Here is a 13027-nt window from a genome sequence, read left to right on the forward strand (position 1 = left end):
AACCGGCAACAGCCGCCCAGACAACTTACCCAAAGACCTGGGTACAAAAATATAGTCGAGCCTCCACTCAACCCCCCTGGAGTTGCGCCATGTAGGACCAGCCATTTTCGGAGTAGTGTGCAGACCACCATCTACCAGACCATGGCAAGCCATTAGCCCGGCAATGGCGCCTGCACTGCTATCCCCCCTATTCCTAAATCTGTATTAAAATCCCCCCTATCACTAATTTCCTATTTGTGACACACAGGGGCGTCAGACAGTAAACCATCTCCCTCCTGTCTGCCACCACCTGTGGCCCATACACCACCACTAATCTAAATTTACAATCCCTTATTGTGACATCCACCCCTATAACCCTCCCCTGCATTACCACAAAATAATCTTCCACTTTTACCTCCCTGTGCCCACACAAAATCCCTACCCCTGATGAGTGCACCCCCCCCCAATACCCCAAACCAACTCCCCCTTGTCCCACTCCCTCTTAAACCTACTAACATCCCCTCCATCCCTCAGGTGAACCTCCTGTAAAAAAACAAATCAAACCCCACACCCTCCAAATAACTAAAAACCGCCCTCTTAACAAAATCCCTTAAACCCCTTACATTTAAACTAACAAAAGTAAAATTAGACTCCATGAAAAAATAAAATAACATTAATACACATTCTAAACCCAGACAGAAGAAAAAAAAAACCGTAGACTCACCCGATGCTCCCCTGCTCCATATCTACCGGTGAGAACACCATCCGTACTCCCGACACCCCCCCCCCCCCCCCTTCCTCCATCTCACCATCCCAGGATGTAGGAATAGTGTTTGGCTCCGGGGTGGCCTGCACCCTGGGTCTACCCCCACAATCCTTCCCCTCCCCAGTGTTGCAGCTGGTTTGGGGGAAAAAAACAAAAAAAACAAAAAAAAAAAACAAAAAAAAATCGGGGAGGCAGAGTCCCCAAACAAAAAAAACTCCCCACCTCCTCCTGTACCCAGTCCTGAGTCTTGTTAAGTGTGTCCCCACCCAACAGAAGTTGAGGGCCTGGGGAAACCAGCAGCAACCCAGAGGTTTCTCCCACCCCCATCACTCTCTTGGCCATCTCCTCCCTCTCACTGTCGGCCAATCGCACTCTCTTCATTCTCTTCTTTGGTGATGGCGGCAGTGGAGAGATACCACCCTCCCCCCCGCCAGCTCCTCCACGATACCCCTCATCTCTTCCACCAGGGCACTTTCCCCCCACTTGCTCTTCCACCATCTCCTTCTCCACCACTCCTCCCTCGCTTTCTTCTCTCTCATGCTCCTCCACTCGGTTGCCTTCTTCCGCCGCTTTTCCTGGTTCTCCTACTCCCGTGCCTTCCATTTCCTTCTCTCTTCCATCCGCCGCTTCATGCTCCTCCTCCTTCCTTGCGGCCTTCCCCTCTGGACCTGTACTCTGGTCATGAGGTGTGCTTCCTTCCCCTCTTCTTCCCCCATCCCCCGCTCCTGCCCCCCCCCCCCCCCCCCAGCCGCAGACGCATATGACCTCTGACGAGCCGGGCACCCCCCGCCACAGGTGTGCTGACGAGCCACACCCGTGGCACGCCTTAGGCTTGTCACAATCCCTCGCCTCGTGTTCCTCAGATCCACAAAATCTGCATTTTCTTGTGCTGCACGAGGCGAATGTGTCCGTAGGCCATACAGCACCTGCAAAATGGGGGCTGACGTGCATAAAACAACGTCCCCCTGTCAGCCCCTAGGGAGAACATAGCAGGAGGATGGAGGTAGCCACCATGTCCCTTTGGGTCCTCTCTGAGGAGGGCCTGGAAGCCTCTCCTCCCATTCCAAAACCCAAGGGAGTCTTTGAGGTGCCTTGCTGAAGAGACGTTATCCATGTATCTCCCCAGAAAAGCCCTCACCTCTTCGTCCTTAACGTAAGGGTTGTAAATGTTGACAGTTACAACCCTAAAGTTATTCTTCTCCAGGCTTGTTATTTCATAGTGGCTCATCGGCCTCTCACCTTCTCAGGAAATCATCGTGTTTCTCCTCTGTACATAGTGCCACGTCGTATGCTCCCTCCAATGAGTTGCCTTGGAAACAAAACACGTCCTTCCCCGTCAGCTTTAGAATCCCCATCAATATTATCCTTCCAAAAGTTTCCCGTCCTAAAGGCTCCAACTCCTTTTCCTTCCAAGCAAACCGAATCATGTTGGCCAGCCCAATCCCAGGGACCGACCGTGTTGATGGATTTAGCACCATCTCCGGAAGGAGAATGGCACTCATTCTCTTCTCTTCCAAAACAAGTTAAAAAAAAAGAAAAACCAAAGTGACCGAGCCTATCTGTTGAAACTACACAGACAGGAACAAACACCCACAAAACACTCAAAGAATATGGCTGCCTAAATATGGTTCCCAATCAGAGACAACGAAAATCACCTGCCTCTGATTAAGAACCGCCTCAAGGCAACCATAGACTTTCCTAGACAACCCTACTCAGCCACAATCCCAATACCTACTAAAACCCCAATACAAAAACAAAAAAAACAAAGAAAAAGCTAATAAACCCATGTCACACCCTGGCCTGACCAAATAAATGAATACAAACATACATACTTCGACCAGGGCGTGACACATAGTGGTTGCTGCATCATGTTATGGATATGCTTTTAACTGTTAAGGACTGGTGAGTTTTGCAGGATTAAAAAAATGAATGAAGCTAAGCACAGGCAAAATACTACAGGAACACTTGGTTCAGCCTGCTTTTCACCAAACATTGGGAGATTAATTCACCTTTTAGCAGGACAATAATCTAAAATACAAGGCCAAATATGCACTGGAATTGCTTACCAAGAACCCAGTGAATGTTCCTGAGTGGCCGAGTTGCAGTTTTGACTTGAATCTACATGAACATCTATGGCAAGACCTGAAAATGGTTGTCTAGCAATTATCAACTACCAAGTTGACAGAGCTTGACACATTTAGAAAAGAATCATGGGCAAATGTTGCGCACTCCAGGTGTGGAAAGCTCTTAGAGACTTACCCAGAAAGACTTTACTGCCAAAGGTGCTTCTAGAAAGTTTTGACTCGGGTGTGAATATTTCTGTATTTAAATTTTATAAATTTGCTAAAATGTCTAAAAACATGTTTTCACTTTGTCATTATGGGGTGTTGTGTGTAGATGGGTGAGAATGTGTATATATATATTTTTTAATCAATTTTGAATTCAGACTGTAACAACAAAATGTGGAATAAGTCAATAGGTATGTATACTTTCTGAAGGCACTGTAGGTAGGGGTAAAGTGACTAGGGAACAGGATAGATAATAGACAGGGAAAGGGGGAAACCTAGTCAGTTATACAACTGAATGCATTCAACTGAAATGTCTTCCGCATTTAACCCAATCCTCTGAATTAGAGAGGTGTGGGAGGCTGCCATAATCGACATCTATGTCTTCAGTGCCCGGGTAACAGTGGGTTAATTGTCTTGCACAGGGGCAGAATGACAGATTTTTACCTTGTCAGCTCGGGATTTGATCCAGCAACCTTTCGGTTACTGGCCCAATGCTCTAAACACTAGGCTACCTGGAAGCAGCATATGTGGTGAGTGTAAATGAGTGTATGTAGGTGTGTGTGGTGTCAGTATGCATGTGGGTGTGTGTTGGGATGTCAGTGCAAGTATTTGTGATTGTGTGTGCAGAGTCCAGAGTGTGTGCATAGAGTCAGTACAAGAGAGTTCGTGCAAAAAAGGGTCAATGCAGGTAGTCTGGATAGCTATTTGATTAGCTATTTAGCAGTCTTGTTTAGCAGTCTTATGGCTTAGCTGTTCAGGGTCCTGTTGGTTCCAGACTAGGTGCACTGGTACCGCTTGCCGTGCAATAGCAGAAAGAACCGTATAAAATTCACAATGAGAGGCTACAAGGACAAAACTCTTGATGTTGCAATGATGAAAATATCTCAAAAACCAAGAGAGGAATTACTAAACTCAACCAAAGAAGTAAAACAACGCAACTGTCTTTCACACTAAGTACACCAAGGGTTCAGAGAAAATGAAAGCAATCCTGAAAAAGCACTAGCATATTCAGAAATCTGACCAAAAAAATCACACACTTCTTCAAGGAACCCCCACAGGTGGTCTATAAGTGTGGTCGCAATATTGGAGATAGTTTGGTGAGATCTGACCTGCCCACTCAGACACTTTTGACACCTATCCCAAATGGGAACTACAAATGTGGCTCATGCGCATAGTGCAATAGTGCACTGTCATTGCACCAATGTGTACCTAACCATAAACATCAACGCCTTCAATACACAAGTATATATTTTTAAACCTGCATATTTAGTTAATATTGCCTGCTAAAATGAATTTCTTTTAACTAGGGAAATTGTGTCACTTCTCTTGCGTTCTGTGCAACAGAGTCAGGGTATATCAGTCAGGCAGCAGTTTGGGCCACCTGGCTCCTTGCGAACTGTTTGAAGACTATTTCTTCCAAACAAAGACAGCCAACTTCACCAAACGGGGGAAGATTTAACAAAAGCGCATTTGCGAAAAAAGCACAATCGTTGCACGAATGTACCTAACCATAAACATCAATGCCTTTCTTAAAATCAATACACAGAAGTATATATTTTTTAACATGCATGTTTAGTTAAAAGAAATTCATGTTAGCAGGCAATATTAACTAGGGAAATTTTGTCACTTCTCTTGCGTTCATTGCACGCAGAGTCAGGGTATATGCAACAGTTTGGGCCGCCTGGCTCGTTGCGAACTAATTTGGCAGAATTTTACGTAATTATGACATAACATTGAAGGTTGTGCAATGTAACAGCAATATTTAGACTTTGGGCCAGAGGGATGCCACCCCTTAGATAAAATACGGAACGGTTCCGTATTTCACTGAAAGAACAAACGTTTTGTTTTCGAAATTATGGTTTCCGAATTTGACCATATTAATGACCTAAGGCTCGTATTTCTGTGTGTTGTTATATTATAATTAAGTCTATGATTTGATAGAGCAGTCTGAGGAACTTAAACGTTAGCAAGGAACTTAAACGTTAGCAAGGAACTTAAACGTTAGCAAGGAACTTAAACGTTAGCAAGGAACTTAAACGTTAGCTTTTTTACACCAAATTGGACATGTTTCATTATTTATTTGAGACTAAATTGATTTTATTGATGTATTATATTAAGTTAAAATAAGTGTTCATTGTTCCTTCAGTATTGTTGTAATTGTCCTTATTACAAATATATACTGTATATATATATATATATGCAGGATTAAGGGAATAATCAATCTCATCACCCGTTCATGTGGGAAACCCTATATGGACAATCGAAAAGACAATTAAAACAACGCATAGCTGAACACCGCTGCTCAATCAGGTGTAAGAACACAAACTATCCAGTAGCAGCTCACTTTGTTGAAGCTAACAATTCAATCTCCTCCCTCAAATACTCAGACATTGAGCATGTTACTCTACCAAGGAGAGGAGGTAACATCGAGATCCTACTACTACAAAGGGAGTCTTACTGGATATCCTGTCCAAAACCATTGACCCCTAGAAGTCTGAATATTGACTTTGATCTCAGGCTCTTCTTATGAACAATTCTCTCTTTTATAAATGTATATATGTTCTCCTCCACATTATGTTGATCTGCCCATCCATACGACACCTGTTCTCCTTCACATTATGTTGATCTGCCCACCCAAACAACACCCGTTCTCCTTCACATTATGTTGATCTGCCCACCCAAACAACACCTGTTCTCCTCCACATTATGTTGATCTGCCCACCCAAACAACACCTGTTCTCCTCCACATTATGTTGATCTGCCCATCCATACAACACCTGTTCTCCTCCACATTATGTTGATCTGCCCATCCACACAACACCTGTTCTCCTCCACATTATGTTGATCTGCCCATCCATACAACACCTGTTCTCCTCCACATTATGTTGATCTGCCCATCCACACAACACCTGTTCTACTCCACATTATGTTGATCTGCCCATCCATACGACACCTGTTTTCCTTAACATTATGTTGATCTGCCCATCCACACAACACCTGTTCTGCCCACCCATACAACACCAGTTCTCCTCCACATTATGTTGATCTGCCCATCCACACAACACCTGTTCTCCTCCACATTATGTTGATCTGCCCATCCATACGACACCTGTTCTCCTTCACATTATGTTGATCTGCCCACCCAAACAACACCCGTTCTCCTTCACATTATGTTGATCTGCCCACCCAAACAACACCCGTTCTCCTTCACATTATGTTGATCTGCCCACCCAAACAACACCTGTTCTCCTCCACATTATGTTGATCTGCCCACCCAAACAACACCTGTTCTCCTCCACATTATGTTGATCTGCCCATCCATACAACAACATTATGTTGATCTGCCCATCCACACAACACCTGTTCTACTCCACATTATGTTGATCTGCCCATCCATACGACACCTGTTTTCCTTAACATTATGTTGATCTGCCCATCCACACAACACCTGTTCTGCCCACCCATACAACACCAGTTCTCCTCCACATTATGTTGATCTGCCCATCCACACAACACCTGTTCTCCTCCACATTATGTTGATCTGCCCATCCACATCTGCCCATCCACACACACCTGTTCTCCTCCACATTATGTTGATCTGCCCATCCATACGACACCTGTTCTCCTCCACATTATGTTGATCTGCCCATCCACACGACACCAGTTCTCCTCCACATTATGTTGATCTGCCCATCCACACGACACCAGTTCTCCTCCACATTATGTTGATCTGCCCATCCACATGTTCTCCTCCACATTATGTTGATCTGCCCATCCACACGACACCTGTTCTCCTCCACATTATGTTGATCTGCCCATCCATACGACACCAGTTCTCCCCCACATTATGTTGATCTGCCCATCCACACGACACCAGTTCTCCTCCACATTATGTTGATCTGCCCATCCACACGACACCAGTTCTCCTCCACATTATGTTGATCTGCCCATCCACACGACACCTGTTCTCCTCCACATTATGTTGATCTGCCCATCCATACGACACCAGTTCTCCCCCACATTATGTTGATCTGCCCATCCATACAACACCTTTTCCCCTCCAAATTATTTGTCCACACGGTTAGCTAGCCACCTCCTGCAGTGAAGCAGGTCCATGACGTTTACGTACATGACGTTTACGTTGGAGGGTATTAATCAATGGAGATCAGCCTGGCTCCATACTGACCTCCCCCAGACCTGTCTCTGGAGCACTGGCTCCATACTGACCTCCCCCAGACCTGTCTCTGGAGCACTTGCCACAGTAAGAGTTTCATGGGAGACCTACTCAACAGGGGGCTGGATTCTAATTAAGTGTCTTTAAGGCCTGTGAGGAACACTCTTGCAATAAGCAGAAAGCACAGCACAGCGCCGTGCGTGGGAGCAGCCCCATGACATACAGTATGTAACTCAGACTTGGATCTCTGTCACAGTTTGTGATTTACATATTTTATGTAGGAGAATGTCCCACATGGGTTTTTACTGAAGAGAGACATTGATGTATTAGGTGTAGGCTAGTCTGTGACTGTGTTTGGTTTCAAAGATAATCAAGATGAGCTCTTACTTGATTTTCTTTGTTTTTATTGTAGTAGATCAGACACTCACAGATATTAATAGGTATTTTTCGAAGCGACATCAGTTGGTCTGTTTTAAGCATTTGTGCTTGGGTTGTCCATTTAGACGAGTGGAAAGTTCTCCATTATCTTATCTGTGGGGTTAAAATGGAGCAACCCTATTGCTGGGAGTTTTCCGTAAGCGTTCCCAGATCACCCCAATGCCGACAGACACCCATGTGCCGGCTGGGGCAGGGGCAGGAGTGCCTGACGGAGAGAATTTGTGTCAGGGCTGTCTATGCTGCTCAGGCTCACCCCAGTCATGTCTCTGCTCTCATCAGTGCACAGGGAATTGATGGCTGTCAGCGCTGTGCTGAGTCGGCACTTCCCTACACCATACGCCTTGGCCAAGGTTAGCCAGGTGCCATGACATCATCAATGACTTGCATCAGGGCCCGCAGGCTTTGTTGTCCACCTACATTTGTCAGTTTGCTTGTTTGTAAATAGAAGAGCTGTTTTGATCGATTGGTGGTCAAGGTAACCAGCAAACTCAAGCTTGTTGTAGTGACTGACCCTAAAAACCAACTGATCCCATTTGAAACCGCCAACAGTGTATTCGGAAAGTATCCAGACCCGTTAACTTTTCCACATTTGGTTACGTTAGTCTTATTCTAAAATAGACTACTTTTTTTTTCTCCCCTCAACAACACACAATACCCCATAATGAAAAAACATACATTTATAAAAAATACTAACCTTAACGAGAATCTTCTTCCTCATGGTCTGAGAGTCTTTAGGTGCCTTTTGTCAAACTCCAATCGGGCCGTCATGTGCCTTTTTACTGAGGAGTGACTTCTGTCTGGCCACGCTACCATAAAGGCCTGATTAGTGGAGTGCTGCAGAGATGGTTGTCCTTCTGGAATGTTCGCCCATCTCCCTGGCCAAGACCCTTCTCCCCTGATTACTCTGTTTAGCCAGGCAGCCAGCTCTAGGAAGAGTATTGGAGGTTCCAAACTCCTTCCATTTAAGAATGATGGAGGCATGCACTGTCAACTGTGCGACCTTATGCAGACAGGTGTGTGCCTTTCCAAATCATGTCTAGTTGAATTTACCACAGGATTACTTTCATCAAGTTGTTGAAACATCTCAAGGATGATCAATGGAAACAGGATGCACCTGAGCTCAATTTCGAGTCTCATAGCACAGGGTCTGAATACAGGTATTTCTGTTTTTTTTAAACTTTTTAATACATTTTCAAAAATGTCTAAAGATCTGTTTTCACTTGTCATTATGGGGTATTGTGTTTAGATTTATGAGATTTAAAACAAATGTATGAGATTTTAGAATAAGGCTGTAAAGTAACTAAATGTGGAAAAAGTCAAGGGGTCTGAATACTTTCTGAATGCACTGTACGTGGCATTTATATGAGTCAGAAACATTTATTCTTGTGTAAAAATTTACTTCAACGTGTAAATAGTATAATTTTGGTCATAAAATCAGTCCGGTCTAAAACGGAGTTTGAAACAGTGCATCACAACGAGTGAATTAAGGTTGGTATTGAATTAGTGCCGCACGGTTAATCGAATTCAGATCGAAATTGCGATATTGACATATGCAATATCCATATTGCGATTTACTTCTTTCTTTGACACTCCATTAATACAACATAACGCAATGTATGCTTCCAGCAGAATGCACAGCCAACAACTATGGTTTGCATGCCCTGCCAAAAGGACCCTTATTGCACAGCCAACAACTATGGCCTGCCCTGCCGAAGAACCCTATCATGCAGAATAAGTGGATGGAGTTCGTTGGTTCCCAGTGGTGGTAAGTATACCGGTAGCTAGACCATAGACTGATGGTTATGGATCTGATGGTTTAGTATTTTTTGATAATCATTATCACTATCATAGCTGATGTTAACTGGCTGGATACCTAACTAGCTAGGTAGCTAGCTAACGCGTTACCCTACCTCAATACAACTCGGATTTGGCTTGGAAACACGATAACATTTCAAAAGAAGGAAAATAATTAGTAGAAAAACATTTTGTCATGATTCTGATGTCGCCAGATTGACTTTAGATGCTGTATAACTTTAGCCAGCTAACTAAGATTGAAGGAACCACCGTATTTTAGCTCGCTAACATTAGCATTGCTAGCTATTTTTGACGAACTTTGCTAGTAACATGAATGGCAATATTGTGATCTCTCTAAGTAAATGTGCCATCATAATATGGCAAACTTGTTTCCTACTATTTATCTGCCTACTTTAATATGTAATTGTATTTCCATGGCAATCTAAATTAGTGTAATTAAGACTAAACCCTCACATTAGCCTCAGAGGTGCAACCCATGTCTAAGGCACAAATAAATATTGGTTGCAGCTATGGTGGTACTAGCTAACTCATGTCTGACTACAACATTGTACTAACTAGCAGCAACAAACTCAAACCAACCCAGGGACATAGAAAAACATGTCACAGATAGTGTAACGGCATCACCTGCCTGAATCTAATCCAGTCTGGAGCCAGTCAGTCTATATCTATAATGCATTGAATTAGCTTCCAAATGAGTACAATATTTCTTGAGCTATGTTTATAATTGTCCTGTTTTGTCCTGTTTTTCTGTTAGACAAAGTGTACAGTTGGGTGCCAGACTGATGCCCTTGGTTTGAGCGGATCCTGGGACCTACAAGAAGGAACAAAGGTGGGTATCATAACCAACTTGATCTCATAGTTCCACTTCGGAATTTGCTGTAATTGGATGAACATCCAATTTTTGGACCTATTAATTCTGCCTGGTTACAAGGTTAAATGCGGAGCTCCTGATTGGCTGTTACGAATCCCTTTGGCCCAGCAGTCTAGGGGGGACGGTAACGAGACCCGTAACATAACTCATGCAAAGTATATTAGTGACAAAGTAACAGTAAGAAAGAAAAACCACAGACAACTAAATTACCGTCAAACACTCAGGGTTTATTTTTAAACGCACGGTAAAGGGGGGCAGGAAAAGGGGCTGAGCTGGACCCAAGGAAAGAAACAAATATCCCAAAACACCCCTTAGCTAGACTAGCCTACTTCAATACAGCTAAATAACTAATCAAAAATACAGCGGGTGGTCCATCCAGTTCTAACTAGTATTCTTAGACAAAGTATTCCTACGGGTAGATTATGCCCATAGGCAACTTGTCTTGGTACCCCCTTTTCCTACCATCAAACACCATAACAATACTCACAGGTGTGGACAAAGTGACATGGAGAGAGAGAACCACAGAGGAACCAGCTGAATGGGTTTTTAAACCAAGGGAAAGGGGATATGATGATTGCCACCTGCGAGGAAGGGAGAAGGAGAGAAAAGAAATACACACACACAGGATCTAGCTGTGATTGGAAGGCCCATAGGGTGGTGGACAGTTGGCTGAGTGCTGTACAGGTTTGGCTGGGGTAGGCCGTCATTGTAAATAAGAATTTGTTCTTAATTGAGTTGCCTGGTTATATAAAGGTCAATTTAAAAAGTCCATGTAGTTACAGGGTTAAAACAGAAACAACTCAAAGGGTTAGGGTATTAATTCTGAGTTGTGATTGTTTGGGAAGGCTTAAAACAAAATATATTTTTTTTAAATGTGCTGTTTCCATTAAGTATCATCTAGTACTCTCCCTGCTTGCTTGGGAATTGTGAACTGCTGTGGTGTGGTGGTCTAAGCAGTGAACCCAATGCAGTGCCATCTTTTTTTGTGGGGGGTCAACATCAACAAAGGCATATATTGATGTCCTCAGAACCTTTCCAAACGTCCAAAATCGACGGCTCTTTCTTGTGACTAGCCTGATCATAACATGTCCAGCAATGTAATTGCAATTGTTTAGCGACCTCCAAAAATTATTTAACTCACTGTTCACTTGCTATTTTCACAGCGTGTCAGGCAAGACCTCAGAATAAAATTGTGTAATGCGACAGAAGTACCCTTGTGACACTTCCTCCGTTGTTGCCAGAGTCTCCTTCGACTCCTATGAAAAGGAGTTACTGCCCTGATGACACAGATGGCTTCATCAACAACGATAGGTAATGTGTGTTATGTGAAAAGTTGTATTAAAAATAACCTGGGTTGATAAACTAGTAGGCTTATTCCCCAGCTAAGCAATTACAAATACTTTTGGTTGTGAAGTGCATTATCAAAAAGCTTTGTCATTTTATTTTTTACAAAATGCAATTTACCACTTGTCTGTCTATTACATCACCCTGTCATAGGCCCTCCCAGTCAACATCACCTCATAATATTGCCTGCTGCAGTTGTGGAGACGTCCAGTTTGCAGCAGAACATGCAGCATAGAGAAGACCAACAAGGTGTTCCTCATCGGCCTCATGCAGACATGCCCTCGTTGTGAGCATTCCTATGAATGGAACGGTCAGCCACATGTTGGCAAGTATATGGCCAGCAACCTGCACCTGTCAGCAGCAACAGCTTTCACAGGCTCCTCATTTGTACAAATACAGAAGGTAACCCACTTCATTACTTTGATACATTTGATAACCCAATTGTGAAACATCATTTATGTAAACTGACATGATTTGTTGTTTATTTTCTACTTCTTAGATGCATATAATATCCAGGGCATAACCTAGCCTAGTGGAACCAGCCTGATCGCTGTGTTCACCATTCTATTTCACTTCACATGTTATGATATCTGAAGTGAAATAGAAAGGTGAACGGAGCGATCAGGCTGGTTCCTCAAGGCTAATCATGTAATCAGTGCTCTCTGTGTGCGCACAACCGACCGACCGACCAGTTGTGGCCAGGAGCTGATCTACGCTATGGCCATCAATGGGGCTTGGGTAAAGATCTCACCTCCAGCTTCACCTCTTGCCTGCTCACCAACTGTCGTCGATGGGGAGACCAGAATTGGGTAGGTTTTATCTGACCGGTTCAAACTTCAACATAGTACCTGTCTGTGTGTCAGATATGACCTATCCTAACTGTCATTGGTAGTAGAACAGTGACTGTGTGTATTTGTTCACAGAAACATGTATGGCGCCAGCACATGGAGACTTGCAAGATGATGTGATGAAGTCCGGACTGACAGATGGGCTTGAAATATATTTTTTACTACACAACTTTTACTTGTATTGTCTTTTTTAATGAGATATTATCACTCAATATGGGGAGGGGAGAAACCCTGTGTATTCTAGACCAGGATCAGGGGAACTATGGGACATATTTCCACTCGGACATGTTTGCCAAAGTTGCCCCATTGGCACCAGACAAAATGCTGATAGGCAAATTATCCTTATCGGCTGGGAATGACAATGGAAGGTGAAAGGTTCACATTGTTTTATTAGCAGAACACTACTACTATGGTATTATGTAAAGGGGGGTTTATTAGCAGAACACTACTTCTATGGTATTATGTAAAGGGGGGTTTATTAGCAGAACACTACTTCTATGGTAT

At 43.6% G+C, this 13027-nt stretch overlaps 1 long non-coding RNA gene across 2 annotated transcripts in view; it reads left to right on the top strand.

Moving 5' to 3' along the window:
* The window catches only part of LOC124010374, a 30803-nt gene extending 18566 nt beyond the window's left edge, over nt 1-12237 (top strand). Inside the window, exons 2-6 of one of the 2 annotated variants that reach the window (XR_006834422.1) lie at nt 9275-9410; nt 10215-10289; nt 11495-11642; nt 11829-12077; nt 12175-12237. This is a non-coding gene — a long non-coding RNA (uncharacterized LOC124010374). The remainder of the gene's footprint in view (nt 1-9274; nt 9411-10214; nt 10290-11494; nt 11643-11828; nt 12078-12174) is intronic. The other variant, XR_006834421.1, reaches the window with a different exon arrangement.
* Nucleotides 12238-13027: the final 790 nt, after the last annotated feature.

This window comes from Oncorhynchus gorbuscha, linkage group LG23 (assembly GCF_021184085.1).
Source record: "Oncorhynchus gorbuscha isolate QuinsamMale2020 ecotype Even-year linkage group LG23, OgorEven_v1.0, whole genome shotgun sequence".
Taxonomy (NCBI): Eukaryota; Metazoa; Chordata; class Actinopteri; order Salmoniformes; family Salmonidae; genus Oncorhynchus; species Oncorhynchus gorbuscha.